The sequence below is a fragment of the Aotus nancymaae genome, unplaced genomic scaffold, assembly GCF_030222135.1.
Source record: "Aotus nancymaae isolate 86718 unplaced genomic scaffold, 86718_ANA_hifiasm-v0.15.2.pri h1tg000059l, whole genome shotgun sequence".
Taxonomy (NCBI): Eukaryota; Metazoa; Chordata; class Mammalia; order Primates; family Aotidae; genus Aotus; species Aotus nancymaae.
Window position 1 is genome coordinate 26,681,913 of NW_026988473.1, and position 15,870 is coordinate 26,697,782.

At 40.4% G+C, this 15,870-nt stretch overlaps 1 long non-coding RNA gene across 3 annotated transcripts in view; it reads right to left on the reverse strand.

The window, feature by feature from the left end:
• Positions 1-1,003: 1,003 nt before the first annotated feature.
• LOC105717270 (uncharacterized) overlaps positions 1,004-15,870 on the reverse strand; it is a 41,245-nt gene continuing 26,378 nt past the window's right edge. For all 3 annotated transcript variants that reach the window (XR_001107494.2, XR_001107495.2, XR_010338403.1), the window contains exons 2-5: positions 13,200-13,775; positions 10,755-10,888; positions 3,172-3,996; positions 1,004-1,635 (exon numbers count right to left, since the gene is read on the reverse strand). This is a non-coding gene — a long non-coding RNA (uncharacterized LOC105717270). The remainder of the gene's footprint in view (positions 1,636-3,171; positions 3,997-10,754; positions 10,889-13,199; positions 13,776-15,870) is intronic.

Here is a 15,870-nt window from a genome sequence, read left to right on the forward strand (position 1 = left end):
GAACATCTGTGGAGAAAGGAGAACCTTGTACACTGTTGGGAGTGTTAGTTAATATTACCATCATTAAAAACTGTATGAAAGTTCCTCAAAAAACTGAAACTAGAACTACCATAGGGCCAAGCAATTCCACTTCTGGGTGTTTATCCAAATATTGATATCAGTTTGTCTAAGAGATGTTCTTGCTCCTATGTTTACTACAGCACTATTCATGCTAGCCACATTATGGAATAAACCTAAGTGTCTATCAACAGATGAATGGATAAAGAAAATGTAGTATGTATGTGCAATGGGATAATTCAGCCTTTAAACAGAAGGAAATTCTGTCCTTTGCAGAAATGTCCCTGAAACTGGAGAACATCATGCTAAGTAAAATAAGCCAGACACAGAAAGACAAACACCACATGTTCTCACTTAGATGTGGAATCTAAAACAACCAAACCTGTAGAAGCAGAAAGTAGAATGATAGTTACAGGGGCTGGGGATAAGGGGAATGAAGGGATGATGGCCAAAGGGTACAAAATTTTAGGAGGAAGAAGTATTTTTTTGAGATCTGTTGCACACCATGGTAAATATACAGCTGTTTCTCCAATTATGATGGAGTTACATCTGGAGGAGCCCATGGATATTTTCAACTTACTATGGGTTTATCCAGACATAACCCCATCATAAGTCATGGAGCATACTGAATGCATATTGCTTTCACACCATTCTAAAGTTGTATTTCCCCACATGGAAAATTCAAGAAAGAGAAATAAAGGCATAAGAACCATAAAGGAAAAAATAGCATTGCCATTATTTGTGGATTATGTTACTATTTATACAGAAAATCTATGAGAAGCTGCAGATAATTTTTAGAATTTAAGAAAATTTCATAAGCTTACTGAATAAAGTCAATACAGAAAAATGAATTAAATTTCTATATACTAAACACATATATTTGTAAAATGAAAAATATACAAGGATAACTTTTATACTAGCATCTTAAAATATCCAAAACCCAGGGGGAAATCTATCAAAAGACGTGAAGACCTTTGAGCAAAACATTATAAAACACTCTTGAGAGAAATTAAAGAAGACCTGAAGTCAAAGAGAGAAATTCTCTGTTAGTGGATTGGAGCACTCCCCATTTTAAATGTCAGCTCTCTCTAAATGAAGCTATGGATTCAATAAAAGTCTCAGCAGAAAGAACTTAACTAGCACTTTCTAAAGTTTATATGGGATTGCCAAGGTTCCAAACTAGCCAAGACCTTCTTGAAGAAGGAAGAGGGTAAGAGGACTTGCTCTAACAGTTATAGAGTCTTCCTATCTTACTGCAGTAATTAAGACTGTCATTTTCATTCAATGATAGTTAGATGGAAGTACACATCACTAGTATTTTCCAGCATCTGGGTATTCCCTCCTTCCAAGCAAATGGCAAACAGCATGTCATAACCCTTCGTAGGTGGTTGGAACTCTGACTGGTTCTGACAAATAGGCTGTAAGAGGAAGGGAATGATGGGTGATGCTTTCATTCTGGGTCAATGAAAACCTCATGGACCATTTCCAGTCTCTCTCCCCTGGATGGAGAGTACTCCTAATGATGTAGACACTTCATCTTGCAAAGGGCGGTTGCCCTGATGCATCCTCTGCAGTGACCTGCCAATGGAAAACAAAAATGACTTTAGTATGTTCATTCATGAGATTCTTTGTTACCTGAAACAAAGCACAGCCTATCTGATCCTGTCCAACATACAGACAGACCAATGGACTCCAAGAGTGCCCAGAAAGAGATCCACCCATGTGTAAACAATTGAGTTTTCAACAAACAGTGAAACTGCAAAGTAGTGGAGACAGGACAGCCTTGTTCCAACCAAATATTCATTTGAGAGAAAAAAGCAGAACTTGTCTCTACTGCATGCCATACACAGAAATCAATTCTAGGTGTATTATTAACCTTATTTGAAGGGCAAAACTGTATAAAGTTTTAGAAGAAAATATAAGACAATTGTTTATGACTCAGGAAACACTTTCCTAAATAAGAAACAAGAATCATTAACCATAAAGTAAAAGATTCTTCAGTTGTATTCTATCAAGTTTCACAAGAAAAAAAGTTTTGTTAAAAAAGGAAAAGTGAATACCTACATTTTAGTAATTGTTATCTCTGGATGATTACAGGCTGAATTTATTTTTCTGATTTTATCTCTTTTTTCCAAATATTCTGTGATGAATACGGATCTCTTTTGTAATTAAAAAAAAGAAGAAGAAAAAACTCGGAAGTTGTTAGTTTTTGTTTGTGTTTGTAATCAAGAAGAGGCCATCCAAAGTGAAGATGTGGAATAAGAGTCTTCCAGACCTTACTCTTTCTTGGTTGCTAACCCAAAGGAAAAAATTTTAATGGTGGGGTTTCAGACAGTGAGGAAGGTGGATGGAGGTGGGATTTGTTGGTCATTGTGGCCTTTTTCCATTCAGGCACTAGAACACCATCCAGGCATCTTGCTATCCCTTGTTTAAAACCTTTCTGTTATAGATTCACAGTCTCTTATTTCTAGAGGGGGATGCCCTTGAGAGGTCCCTTCCTCTCTCCCTCTTCCATTTATGGTCTCTTTTCTTCGATAGAAACAGATTTTGACTCAGATGTCTTTCATGGAGCTTAACAGACCTGGAGATGTGGCCCCACTGGCCCTGCCCCAGATGGCTGTCCATCTTGTCTTCCAGTAACAGACACTGGAGCCCTCTCTCTTCCTTTGGTCACACCACACCAGGCCCTTTGTAAAATGTTTATTAGGCACATGTTTGACTCTGAGCAGCCTGAATATAAAGGACTCTTAAGATCTAAAGCACAAGCAAGGAGACTTATTTTGGCTCTTGGTCTTTATAGTTATATGGGCTCTTATTTATTCCTTAAACATTTACTGGGCACAGGTAGTAAACTCATCATAGACCATGGATCCTGAAGCCCTGAGAATTTAATACCTAATTTCTGGAGTCTGACACAACATGGAAGGGGTCTGTAGGATGAGGCAAATGAGCTGTCAGTAAGTAGAAACAGCCAGCCCTCGAGATAATTGGACTTTAAATGGGTTTAGAGATTCTAAAGTGCTTCACAATGGTCAGAAAGAAGGCTCTGGGGTAAGGGTGGGCATTAGTAGCCCCTACACTCATCCACACCATTAGTCTTTATTGAACACTTACTATGTGCCAGAAACTTCCAGGCCAGGTACTTTACATACATCATCTCATTTAATACCGACAGCAATCTTGGGATGTATATAATATTATCCCTCTTTGAAAATAAAGAAATTGAGACTCAGAAAAGGTTAGGTAATTTGCCCAAGGTCACATGGTTAGAAGGGGGTGTTGCTGAGCCAGGAATCCAATCTGTCAGACTGGAAATCCTTGCCTGTTTTTCTGACAGTAACTACTGCTCTGGGCATTGACTGTCATCTGTCTACATCTTCATAAGATCTTTCCATTTCCATTTCCATTTCACACACTTTTAAGGTAAAACAGGAACGTTGATTTATGAAGACCATTTTTATCTGGCATCCATTTCTTCAGGATGACTTTCTGTATTGCAGACGTTGCCACCTGTGAGGATGGGGTCCTTGCTACTTCACACTGTCACAAGGCCCAAATGAGATCATGCATGTAAAACACTTCTCTCAGAGCACGGCACAGAGGAGACTCCCAACATGCTAGCTTCCATTAGGACTGTTCGCCCCCTTGGTCCCCAGCACTGCCTGTTCCTCTTTGCCTTTGTAGGCAGTGGGGAAAATGTCCAAGGAGACCTAGATTCTGAGTGTTTCTTGGATGCAGGTGCTGGCAGCTTTGTGCAGGAGTTCTCTCTCAATATCCCTGGAGTCCACATTCTAAATGTCCTGTAGGCTTGATGCTGATATCACCAACTCTATAGACCCTAAGCCTGCTCGCTATCACTGAGACTTCATGTCACAACAGGAAAATGATGAGAGGTGACTGGTGCTCCCGTAAGAAACTGCTAAGTTTCTGCATCATATCCTGTAAATGAGAAAAACCATCATGAAGAGGCAGCACAGCATACAGCCCAGAAGATCAAATCTGGAATTAAGCAAAACAGGGTGTGACTATTGGCTCTGTTACTTCCAGCTCTGTGACCTGGGGCAAGTTACCTAACCTCTCTGAGTCTCTATAATAACTATCTCACAGCTTTATTAGGAAAAGTGCATGACATAGTGATGTTAAGTGCTTAACACAGAGCCTGGTCCACAGGAAACACTAAATAAATGTTCATTGTTATTATATTGTTGTTAAATGCAAAAAAAAAAAAAAACCTGCTATGAGATTTGTGTTGCGGATTAATAAGCAATTACTTTAAAGACTTTTCTACTCAACTGGCTAGATCTGCTGTTGGATGGCTTTGAACCAATCTGTCAACTGTTGGAGTCTCACTGAGTGCATGCAGCATGCCCTGGTGTGTATAGATGTGGAGGCTTGGCAGGCCCAGAGGCCTACAGGCTTAACACGGTATGCTAGCTGAACACAGCAAGATGAGACAGTTGAAAAGTTTACTTGAAATGTTTAAGTACAAAGTAATTTGGCAAGGAGATAGAATCAGGAGAGCTGATCTGCTCTAGGCCTCAATTTCCCCATCTGCCCAAGAAAAGGGCTGGACTTTATGTTGCTCCCTTGCAACTCTGACCTTTATGAGTGAGAGTCTGATTCTGCCAGGACCATTTTAGCTGCCCTGTGAGTGCATCTGACAACTCCTGGTTTTGCATGGTCTGGAAAAACTTGGCATCAGATGCCCCTCTATAAGTCAGAGTTTTGCAGGGCTCACGCAGGCCCACCAGTTAGAGCACATCTCCACGCCCCCTAAGCCTCCTGAGGACCCGCCAATTCCAGTATCTCCCAGCTCCCACCATATGCAATCACAGAAGATATAATTCTGACTGGAGCTCCCAGTTCTCAAAGAGAAGAGAGATCTTCTCTAAACAGGGGCCCTGTCTGTTTCCAGCATAAACCATCTGAGAAGTTCAGAAGGAAAGTTCTTTCTTTCCTCCACAGTTTTCAGAGAATTCATTCTTTTGCATGTTCAGAGGGGGAAAAGTTGGCCACAAAACTTGACTTTTTACCAGAACGAAAACTTTCTTTGGAGTTAAGGAAACATTGCCATCTGGTGGCATAATATAGAAATAACTGAACAGAGTGATGAGTTTCTAATCCACCAGAGATGAGGTCACAGAATTCTAATTGGAAAGAACTAGAAGGGTCCTTAAAGCTTAAATCCAATGCCTTTACTTTACTGAGTAATGGAAATACTGTAGAGAGATGGCTTGTGAATTTCAAGACTAGAACCCAGATCTTCTCACCTTTATGTGAGTAATTCAGCTCTCTCCCAGCTCCACAACTCACTCTGCACCCTGACATAGACACACCTCATACTTTAGCCTGCAATGCTTTAATAATTCAGGCTGACAGGACCAGGATCGTTTTCATCCTGCATGTTCTTTCGTGCCCTTTATCAACGTCATGGGAGGCAGAAGAGGAAAATAAGAGGCGCTTTCAACTGGCAACCAGCTAGAGGGTTTACAAAGATAAGGAGGAGGCCTATCAGAAGCCAGGGGAAGAAAGAATGGATTGATTAGGAAACTGAAATTTTTGTTTCATGTTTCCAGCCCAGGAGGCAGCAGGGTTCACATTAACTCTCTAAACCAGCAAGAGATATTTGACCTAACAGTAGGGGATGCTTTCTGCTTGGGGATTTTGGATCCTGAAGATAGAAAGTTCAGTGATTTGAGTATAGAAACCCTCATTATTTATGCAAAGTGTGAAAATCTATTATTGTGTAAATTGAGCCATGTTATCATAGGCATAGTCATTCCCACCTCTTATGTTTGCATATTGCTTTGCAGTTCAAACATGCTTCAATGCATTTAAAATTATTTAATCTTTATAAACACCCTATGCTGGGAATTATTGCTCATTACTAATGAGGAAATCGAGGTTTGGAAAAGTTAAGCAACTTTCCTGAAGTCACAGCACTATGGCAGCACTAGGACTTGAAAGAAGGGAGGAAACTTGATATTTAATCTACACTGAGCCAGATGAGGTACAAAGTGCTTCCAAGGAGGCTCTCAATGGCTTCTCCCCTTGGTGAGTAGTGAGGGATCAATCACTCATTCCTTGTTCCCTCACTACTTGTTCTTCCAGCCTGACAACTGTAGAGGCACCCAGTCTTCCTGCAGCTACCCTATCCAATTGTTATTTGCTTGACTGTAGAACATACTAAAAAGCCATACGACATTCTTTTTTTTTTTTTTTTTAAGATGGAGTCTAGCTCTGTTGCCCAAGGTGGAGTGCAATGGCGCAATCTCTGCTCACTGCAACCTCCGCTTCCCCAGTTCAAGCAATTCCCCTGCCTCAGCCTCCCAAGTAGCTGGGACTACAGGTACGCACCACCACGACCGGCTAATATTTTTTGTATTTTAGTAGAAACGGGTTTCAACATGTTGGCCAGGATGGTCTCGATCTCCTGACCTTGTGATCCGCCCACCTCGGCCTCCCAAAGTGCTGGGATTACAGGTGTGAGCCACCATGCCCGGCCGACATTCATTTTAATTTATATTTGACTTGCAGAAATTTTTCCAAATATACAACATCTCCTGTGAGCCACAACAGGACTCAGCCTATGAGGCCACCAGCCTAGGTCCCTGAGGCTGTTCAAAGGACTTTTCACCCAGTCACCACCTAAACCATTTCCAAATAGCCTTTTCATAATAATCTGACAAAGAGGATTCTCTATGCTTTTGGATCCTCACCTCTAAGCATCAGGACCTAAAGCCCACTCCTCAGACCACTGCTTTTCTGAATCTGATCTTTTTCTGTAAGCAGGGGGGTCATCTGGTCTCACAGCTTTAAATGCCATATGGACACTGATGATTCATATACTGATACTCAGAACCCCAGCCCCTCCCTCTGCACTTCCAACTCATATGTGCACCTGTCTACTCAACATCTGCATGGCAATGTCTAAGGCCCACATCCAAACTCCCGGTTTTCTCCAATTGCTAACTCATCCTTTCACAACCTTCCCATCACTGTAAGTGGAAATTCCATTCTTCCAGTTTCTCAGGCCAAAAACTTTGACATCATCACTGGGTCCGTCTTTTCCTCTCATGACCTATGTCAACCAATCTGTAAATCTTGTCAGCTCTGCCTTCACGGAATTTTCTACTTCTCCTCCATCGCTACCCAGCCACCTTCAACTGGACAATTGCAATAACCTCTGACCTGGTCTCCTTGTACAGCAACTAGAGTTGCTCTTTTAAGATGTAGGTCAGAATGTGACATCCTCTTGCCCAAAACCCGGTTGCTCCATGATCTAGCCCACTCCCCTCTCTAACCTGACCTCCTACCACTTTTCCCCTGCTCTCACTCGTTACCATATTGCTGCTTTCTGCGTCACCCACTCAACTTGTAAGAAACAAAAGAACGGGAGTGTCCTTCTATTCCATGCTGTAACCTAGTGCCTAAACAAAGTTTGGAGCATGGATGAGGCTCAATACATCGTTCCTAAAACACAAACGCCCTTTCCCTCAGCCCAATTTGTTCCTTAACCTCATTGGTCCAGAGCCTGATGTAACTGCCTCCTACTGCATTTTCACCCTGGACCTTCTTACACTGTGCCCATGGTGAGGGAGTCCGGGAGCCTCAGGGGCTTCACACCACCTTTCCCACTCCCGGCAAGGCTGTGATGGGCATGCCCTCCAGGCTTCTAGCCTTCTCTTCAGGGTGCGGTTTCTCAATGACCATGTGATCTTCCCATTGGCAGTTCTAGGTAAGTACAAACAGCCGAATGGTGCCAGACAGTAGAGCCAACGAGGAACTGAGAACACATTGATTTTGATGATGTACAGGTGTGCTCAGATACCAGCCAAGACCACACAGGTCAGGGGCTGACAGTTCTAGATAAGCACAAACAGCTGAATGATTTCTTGATCCCTTTCTTCAAGTTCATATAACATCTGCCTCAGTCACAACTGAGAGGTTTAAATAAGGAGGGAAAGTGGAGGGGAAAGAAAGAGCTAAAATGAAAAAAAGAGAAGAGGGAAAAGTTTTCAGGGGAAATGAGAAACATCAAGGTACATGCTTGGATTGGTGGTGTGCCACTGGAGAAGACAGTAACCTTTTGGGGGGAACTAGGAATTCTGAAGACGTTCCTCACACCTGCAGTGTTGCCAGACATTCAAACCCTATAACCTTTGGGTTGACAAGACTCCTTTTTTAAAAAAATGCCAGTGTTCCCAGGCCATTAATCATTTACACCTTATTGTAAATTGTTGCTGGCCATTTGGTATCAACCCTACTGTGGAAATAAGAGTATTGTTGGGAAGCAGATGAAAGGGAATGGTATTCAGTGGGACAAATGTTTTCAAAGACTAGTTTGGCAAAAAGTGGGGTTCCTGTGTAGGGTTCCAGAGCGCCATGAAAACAGCAAAGGATACTTTGGGAAGCAGACAGGCTAAGAAGAAAAAAGGGATTATCTCCTGGAGACAGGGAAATGGCTGAAAAAAGAAGACAGCTGGGCACTAAAGGAAAGCAGTAGTGCCAACTTATGGCAATTGACTGTTAAGTTCTCAGAGATTTTGCAAACCACTTGTTAAGCCCAGCCATTATTAGAAATTAAAATATAAACTTACAAATAAATAAATTGTATATAGAAACAAAGGTAATAAATACTTGAAACTCACCAGTTCTTAATTATGACTGCATTTTACTATTGTCTATGCTCTGGAAGTTATTTATGGCCACTGTCACTATAGAGTGAATATACTCTATAATGGTGCACTTTACACATCTCTTCCCAACTCTGTTTTGCTGTGTCACGTTGGTAGATGGAAATTGGCTGTGGTGAGACTATTTACACCATGGAAATTGGCAGACACTACAGATCAAGGCTTGATTTATTGATTTGTTGATTATACAGACCAAGGGTTGGTAAATCTTGTTTTTCAAAGGGCCAGATATTAAATAATTTTGACTTTGCATCCATTCAATCTCTGTTCAATCTACTCAACTCTGCCTCTCCTATTGTAACACAAAATCAGCCATACACAATATATAAAACTAGTGGACATGGCTGTGTTCCAGTAAATTTTATGTACAAAAACAGATCGGGGGACCAGATATGGCCCCTGGACCATAGTTTAATAATCCCTAGTCTAGACTTAGAAAAAGTGATGGAGAAATGTTAATAATGCAGGTTAAATTCTAAAATTCTGTAGCCAATGCATGGTGAATAGCAGGAAAAGATTGAGGAAATATTCTTCCGGTATTCAAAAACTATCATCCAGTTCAACAAAAATGTTGCTCATGTTGTTAACAAACAATTGAAAGCCCAATGTCTAGCTCTTTCATTTCCCTTTCTTCTTACTCATTAACATAAAGGGAAATCTCAGCCCACATTCTTATCAGAATGGCACTTATTCCTCAATTGCAGTAATAGATTGGATACACTATAGATACAAGAGCCTCAAGCAAAAATCAACAAAAGCATTCTATGGGGATCCATTGGTTATAAGGAATTTACAATCAAGAGTACTGTATATTTTAAATTGTGATGACACAATCTTTGTATCATTAAATATTTGCCAGCACACCAGGGAATACTACTTTTTTCATGTCCCTCAAGCTATTTTGTTAAGGCATAAGCCAGGGAATACAGGGTTTTACAATCTTTGAGGATGCATCATGGACCATCAGCAATATTTGCTCTTTTTCCATCACTCACCCCCTGCCTCATCCATATTGCAGCTCAGAGAAGGTCTCTAAGGATCACAGCCCAACTTCCCCAGGCATCCACAGGGACTCCCCTAGTCTAGAAGCCCTGAGAATCAGAGGGATCCACATGAGATCCACTGCCTTTTCAAACTGAACCCCAAAGTTTCCACTACAGACATACACCCTTAAGTCCCTACACACCACTCCTGGGAAGTAAACACTATTTTCAAACCAAAATTGGGTATTTGTCTGACAAAGGTGTTGCACATGTAAACTAAGCATATTGTAGGAAATTTAGGCCATGTGGTCAGTTATTGAAGAGCTTATCTTCTGCCTCCATTTCCAATAAGCTCATTCATGAGAAAGTTTTAAAATATTGACCAATGAATCCATGAAAATCAATTATTTAGCAGAATACCTGAACTTAAAAAATAAAGATGATTTCAAATGTTTTGTTATTCTTCTTGAGGAACACAATTCCTAGCCAAGACAGAGAATCAGGCCAGTCTAAGAATGATGTTATTTTAAGTCTACTTTAGAAAATGCTGCCTAGTTCCAGGACCATTAACGATATTGCTGCATATAGTGTGGTCAAACAGTCAAAAAAAATGTAGCCCTAGAATTATGACCCCAAGCTAAGAATTGTATACGATTTTATAACTTCCTCATGTTTAGTTTTGGCTTGGGACCCTATTTACATTCCTATTGCCTTTATTAGGCTCTGTGCTATTAAAGGCAGTGACTATGTTTTGTTCTAATTTCCCCAATGACTGACACATTGTACAACATAATGTACAGCCTCCATCGCTGCACAGGACAGAAACGGATTTACACAGCTGTTGAGGTATAATTTAGGATCCCAAACACTGCACTGGGAGAGAAAAATGTGCAGGCACCTTGTTCATTCTCGCACAGAGAAAGAAACAGTTTTCGTGTATCAAAAAGAGCAGCGGACTCATCCTGAGAGCTGGGTTCAGATGCCGACTCTGACCAGGGACAAGGCTCTTGCTTCATACCTCCTGCATTCCTCCATTTATCCCTATCTCCAGGGATGCCCCTCAAGTTCAGCAGTCATTGCCTCTGGTCATAGTGTCTGGAGCAGCCTACTCTTGGCCTTCCACATGTCCACTCTTGTCCCCTCCAATGGAGTCTGCACAAAAATAAGAATGAGTGCTTATGTAATAAATCTTATCATTTCTTTCCATTGCACAAAACTCTAAGTCATGTCTCCATGTCCGCCAAGGTCACATACAGGTTCTTTAACAGAATGCACAAATGCTTCATGGTCTTCTCCCTGACTTGGTCTCTGTTGCACTTTAAGCCACACTATTCCATTCTTTGTTCCAGCCACATTGGCCTTTCAGTTCTTTATATATGCAAAGCCCCTTCCTGCCTCTGAGACTTTGCTCATGCTCTTCCCTCCCCCTTTCCAATCACAGACCTCATTTCATCTGGCTGACTCTTTCTTATCTTGCAGACTTAATGCACTGCTTCAGGAGAACCATCTCTGAGTCCCCAGACTAGGATAGTTTATGGCCTTTATACATTCCCATAGCACCTTGCATTTCTTTTTCTTGACACTTGTATCAAATGTATTTAAGAAACTATTTGTGAAATTATTTATTTAATATCTGCTACCCTTGGAAACAGACTAGACTAGACTAGAAACTCCAGGAGGCCAGGAACACATGCATCTGTCCCCTGCAGTATCCTCATTTTCTAGCACATGGTAGATACTTGGTAAATGTGTTGTATGAATGGCTGGAGAAGTTTTATCTCTCTGAAACTCATTTACGAACGGCAATAATGCCCACTTCACAGGACCTTCATGAGGACTACATCGGATAACCCATGTAAAGCCCTTGCATGGTGTCTTCTATATGGCTGACAATAAATGTTTGTTGAATGACTATAAACACTATAACTTCTAAGATGCCACCTCTTTAAATGAGTCGAGCTTAAGGACTAGGTTAGTAATTAGCACTTGTGACGGTTTTTTTATTAGGTGATTAATGCAACTTAAACCTCAGGTGTTGAGGCTAAGGTATTATTAAGACAAGTGTTGATTGGCATTTGCTGGGAATAGATGGTCACCTCATGCCAGACCAGGACACACAGAAAGGTTGTCCTGGGGGAGGGGTTCACCATGAGCTCAACAGACAGAATAGAGTTATCTATGGTTGAGAAGTGCAAGGGGAATCTCTCGTACAGATAAAGGCACAATGATGCTTCCAGGGTGGTGACTTCAATATTCATCCCAGAACTCAAAAACTCATTTTTCTTTCATTCTTTCTTAGGAACATCATAGGTAATATGTTCCATCAAAGCAAAGCAATAAACCAAGAGACAAAGATATGGGATCCAAGACACAGTTGGTCCAACACAGGAAATGGAAGACCAGAATTCCCAGGATGTTGGAAATAAGAAAACCTAGGAGGATGAGAGAGCGACCAAGAAGAAAAGCCACCTGGTCAGGTTGGAGGGCTCGGGAGCAATGTCAACAAGGGGAAAAGGTGGAGCTGAGAAACGATCTTGCTGAGAGAAGGGCTGGAGGAGTCGGGAGATAGATTTTAGAAAACCAAGCAAAGGAAAAAAAAATAAGGTAATTTTGAACTCCAGGATGAGATTGGGGTTGGGGAGGGGGTGAAAGACAATAAGGAATAGTAAATATATACATATTGTGTGTGTGTGTGTGTAACCCTAACACATTACATAAACAATATTTACATAGTTATAACATAAATACTGACCTGTGACTTAACTAAAAGAGTAATATTGCTTCCAGGAGGACAGGGAAGGAGAATTATGCATATAGGTGGGGACGGTGAGCACGGTGTGAGGAAGGCCCTGTAAGTGATCTAATCGCTATTTTTCATAGCAGTAAATTCAACAAATAATAAACAAACAAATAATACAAGGAGCCAGAGAAGCCATTAGGCATATTACTGATAAATATAAAGACCAGAAATAACATGTGAAAGGATTGGAGCACAGGGTTTGGAGGAGGGGAATTAGACTGCTCTTGTTTATTACAAATCTATAGTACTATTTGAGTGTTTAAACTATAAACATGTATTTCTTTGAGAAAAAAAGAAGAAGAAAAATAGATTTAAAAGGAACTAAGAGGAACTAAGGTAGAAGTATGGCAAACAGTGTTTCAGTGATTTTTATTTGTCTGTATTTCTCAGTTTTTGAAAAATGCCCACCTTTATATCCCTGGCAACTACCATTCTATGATTTTGACCACTCTAAGTAGCTTATATAAATGGAATCATATAACATTTGTCCTTTTGTGACTGGCTTTATTTCACTTAGCATAATGTCTTCAAGGTATATCCATGAAGTATGTATCAGAATTTCTTTCCTTTTTAAGGCTAATATCCTATTGTTGGTGAACACTTGGGTTGCTGCCAGATGTTAGCTATTGTGAATAATGCTGCTATGAACGTGGGTGTACAAACCTTTCTCCAAGATCCTGTTTCCTCCATTCTTTGGGGTATGTATCCAGGAATGGAATTGCTGGATTATATGATAAATCCATTTTAAAAATTTTTTGAAGATCCATCATACCGTTTCCTACAGTAGCTGCACCATTTTACATTCCCACCAACAGTGCATGAGTGTTCCAGTTATTCCACATCCTTGCCAACATTTGTTATTTTCTGGTTTTTTTGACAGTAGCCATCCTAATGTATGTGAGGTGGTATTTCAATGCAGTTTTGCATTTCCCGAGTGATTTGTGATGTTGAGCATCTTTTCATGTGCTCGTTAGCCTTGATTTTTGATGTGCTGATATCAACAAGAGTCATGGCCCATATTGCACCTGTGTAATCCTCTTTTACTGCACCCAGCACAGAGTATGGGCAATTAGACACTAAAAATACTTAATGAAGAAGCAGAGAAGAGTTAGTAAAACTTCATGGTTAAGCACATGGGTTTTGGAGTCTCCTGGACCTCGTTTGAATCCCCATTCCACACTCATGAGCTGCTGGCTACAGGACCCTAGGCAAGTTGCATCCCTTTGTGAGTTTGCTCATCTGTAAAACAAGGAGAGCAAAAGAGCTTCAGTCACAGTTGTGAGAATTAATTGAGATGATGCAGAGTACCTGTTCCCTAACTATTACCTCCTATGTCCTATTCTTGGAGGAAAGCATTTTTTACTTCTTTTAATTTTTCTTCTGGCATTTGCATCCACATTTCTAAATAATATACTATGCTGCTATTCTTTGGTATGGCAATTTTAGGCATTACAGTAAGTGAGGATCTAGGTCTCTTACATCCCACTGTCCCTACCCCTGCTTCCAAATGTCACAACTTTGGGTTAAATCAATAATAAATATTTGCTTTTTAATAACTACATACATCTTCATTTTTCACCCATTAGTCCAGAGGTACACCATGATTTCATTTCCTTTCTTGAATATTGTTTTTTGGTTTTCCAGGAGTTAACCATTGCCTTTACTTTTCATCTGCTTGGGAATTTTTGTGCCTTTTACTGTTTTTTTGGCAAATGTAACAACACACTATGTAACCATACTACTTTCCAAATGTTTATGCCCATCAGATATTCATTTCACATTTTCCCCTGATGCTGCCCCTTCTGAAGTTGTCCATCCCTTTGTCACCCTGGCCATGTTCTCCCTGGGACCCCTCTGGCTGTGCCTCTGTATAATGTGATCCCCCTCATTACCAGATCTCATTTCTTCCACTTTCTTGAACTATGTCTTTGTTCTGACAAAGTGCACCTTCCTGAGATACTTGCCAAGATGAGGTGCACAAGAGGTAGAGTTTTAGAGCTATTATATGCCTGAGAAGATCTGAATTTTTTCTTCACACCAAGTTTTTTTTTATTGAGATGGAAATGGAATTCTAGTTAAAAATCATTTTCTTTTAGCAAGTTTAAGGTATTGCTCTTTTTCTTTCAGTATCCAATATTGCTATAGAGAAGTCTAATGCTATTCAAGTCCTTTGTATGGATTCCCTCTAGAAGATTTTAGGATCTACTTGTCCTAAAATTTCACAGGGATGGATTCTGATGCAATTCATAAAAAGTCCATTTTTTCTGGGTACAGGATAGATTTTTATCCATCTGGAGACCCATGATGCTTTATTCTGGAAACTTTTCTTATAATATTTCTTCCTTTCCTCTATTCTCTTTCTGAGACTTCTTTTGGTCACACGCAATCTCCTTGGTTGATTCTCTGTTGTTGTTTTTGAAATCTAAAGTTTTATCATTTCAATGTTATGTTCTAAGTTACGTTTAATTTTTTTAATTTTTATTTTGTCTTTTATGTCTTTAATTTCCAAGGTCTCTTTCCTCTTCACTAATGAATCTGTTTCCATGGCAACCTGTATTTGTTTTAGGTGTGCAATATCTTTCTTTATCTCTGCAAAGGATTACAATTATATAAAACTTTCTGTTTTTTAACTTAATTTTCATTTCCCTGCTCTTTACACTACTTTTTTTTTCCTTTTTTTTTTAATTCCTTTATTCAAGTTGGACGTTTCTTCAAAAGTAACCCTGTCTTTTGATCTTTAAAATTGAGATACTAAGCAACAATTTAAAATCCAGAGGTTTGTAGTAAGAGCCTGATCAGGGGTCATCACTGGAAACTGATCAAGTGGTGAGCTACATTTTTACTGGGGAGCTTTAAAAAGTAAGAATCTGAGCTGTTCACTCTTGGATGAGTCGGTTTCTCCAGAAAAGGATCTTCCTATCATCTTCCTGGGGAAGGGTGGAGAGCCTGATCTAAGCCTGGCTGCCGGCATTCCAGGAAGAGAGCAAGAGTCTCACCTGCAGGCTCGAACCTCTTCTTTATTTTCTAGATAATACCGTACCCTGTATTTGGCTGTCTCTAGATCTCTCCCACCCAGAGAACAAAAAAAAACAGTCTCCTGGGTTGAGATGAGGGGGAAAAAAGCCCCTTACATCCAAATTCTCCGTATTCTGAAGTTCAACAAATTCCCTGATAACTGCTATCTGTAGTAGCACCAGCTGCTTCCAAGCCTCCGTCTTTCTATACTTCTTCCCAGTAAAGCAGCTTGTTTCTCACTGGTTCCATATCTACCCCGTTCCTCACAGTCATGTAGACTATTTCTTCTGCCACTCTGATAAGTCAGTTGCCACTTCTC